This window comes from Carlito syrichta, unplaced genomic scaffold (assembly GCF_000164805.1).
Source record: "Carlito syrichta isolate Samal-C Ts95f unplaced genomic scaffold, Tarsius_syrichta-2.0.1 Scaffold308194, whole genome shotgun sequence".
Taxonomy (NCBI): domain Eukaryota; kingdom Metazoa; phylum Chordata; class Mammalia; order Primates; family Tarsiidae; genus Carlito; species Carlito syrichta.
The window spans coordinates 173,614-175,862 of NW_007252290.1; positions in this window are offsets into that span (position 1 = coordinate 173,614).

Sequence of the window (2,249 nt, forward strand, 5' to 3'; positions counted from 1 at the left end):
CCAAGTAGCTGGAACTACAGGCGCATGCTACCACGCCCAGCTAATTTTTTATTTATTGTAGAGATGAGGTCTCGCTGCCCAGGCGGGTCTCGAACCCGCGGGCTCAGGCAATCCACTCACCTCAGCCTCCCAAAGGCGTGGGATTACAGGCTGAGCCACCGAGCCCAACTCCCACTGTTTATGTTAGTACCTCATATTGCAGGGCCCAACCCTCTCTTCATTGACTATGATCCCTTTACCTCAGTCTTTGCTTGGCATGTATGAATGAAAGAACCCAAATAGGCTAGATGGTCCCCCCAGGCCCTTATATCCATAAAAGGCTTGGGAATGGATTATGTAATTGTCCTCAATCTTTTTGCTGTTTCATTTTAAAAAAAAAAAAGGGCTCAGATGGATGCCTGCGTAAAAATGGTTCCTGACTGTGTACTCATAACTTTTCTCCGAACTGAGTAGCGAAAGTTGAAGTAGGAGGAAAGGAAATTAAAGGTCCTTCTAGTATTCCTTTGGACTCAGATCTGACATATGAGATAATAACCTATATTGAAATACCAAGAATCTTATCTGAACTAAGGAGAGGACAGTTTGACGGATTTATTGTACCTTCATGTCATACAGGCACTGAAACCAAGTAATAAACATGAAATAGCCATTGCACAAGGCAGATGCACCTAAACTTTTTTTCTGTTTTTATGTAGCAGAAATGGGTTATTATTTTTAGGGGGAAGCCTATGTAAGTGACCCAGTGGTGTCTTTGGTGACTTAGCTTATAGATTCAGGCTGCTCTTGAGTTAGGTTCTAGATGGTTCCTATCTTGGAAAGGGTGTTTGGTGCCTTATATGACAGGAGCCAGAGCCTGCTGGGAATAAATAAAGCAGATTCCTGCCAACACGAACTTGTAGCTTTAAGGGGGGAAGGGAGTGATCAAACAGACTCCCAAAATGTGAGGCTGTGGATTTCCACACCACCCCTTCTGTGTGTGTCTTTTTTCTTTCCCACTCTTGATGATAACTTGAAAATGGTGAAATCACCTCTGAATTGGCCTATAGCATGAAAAGCGTTCTTATGTTCACACAGTAGGTAGCGCATAACATGAATATTAACAACTGTTACACCTGCAGTTGCCATTGTTTTCCATGTTCATGGAATTGATGTTGAAATAGCTGGGCTAAGGAATTACTAAGTTTTAGCCTGTTGCTAATGCCTTCATGTCATTTAAATAAAAGTTTGTAATTTGTTTTTAAAATAAATGTTCATGAATGTTTGAAAAGAACAAAACTTATCAGGGATGGCTATTTGCCATGGGTCTCATTTTCACCCCCTTTTCTGCAAGAAAATGTAACAATGTCTTATGTATTTTTTCATTTTTATTGTATAGTTTGTCAGTAATCAATTTTTAATAAAGTTTTATAGATACCTAGTGGTCTTGCTTAATGAACATGTGGTTTTCTTGTTTGGATCTCTTGTTTTCAGGTAATCAGCAATAAAGTCCTCAGCTTCATCTTTCTAATAAGATAGTTTTACATGCATTGATTTCCCCTTTTTTTCCTACCCATCCTTTCCCATCCAAAGTCTTTACTGGCCTACTGCCATCCTTGGACTAGATAGTTAACCCTGGGTGCCAAATCTCTAAAGGTGTTCTTGCAGGAGTAGCAGGTTGTACTATTGTGCTGTGTCATAGAAAAGCAAAGTACAGGTTATTCCTGGTCCAGGAAACTACTCTGATTGTGCTTTAGGTTTTTTTTTTTTAATATAGTATAAAGTATCTCTTTTGCTTGTCCTTTGGGGTAGGGGAAGACCTATGGCTCAGGTTATGGGATGCTGGTCAAGAGCTTTGTATAGGGTAGAAGAGGGAGCAGGGCTATAGCGAGCTTTAGGAGCCTTGGAGTGAAAACTTGATTTCTGTCTTGGGCCAGCTTCTGCCATAGGAGTCTGGTACTTTCCATGTCTTTTATGCATTGGCTGTTTTATATTCTCTGGGAATTCTTTATGGCATTTGTATTAATTCTGTACCTGTCTTCTCTCTTTTCAGTTATTTAGACTTCATAATCCATTGTCTATTTTTTTAAGACAAGAATAGGAATAAAACAGGATATAGACCACTTGTAAATTTATGTAGATTAATGTACACAAATCACATCTTTTCTCCTCTCCTATAACAATTACTAGGTAAACAAGAGACATAGGTGATCATTAATGGCTGGATTAATAACAAGTTAAAGCATAATCAGTAGGTTTGCTACATAATAGGG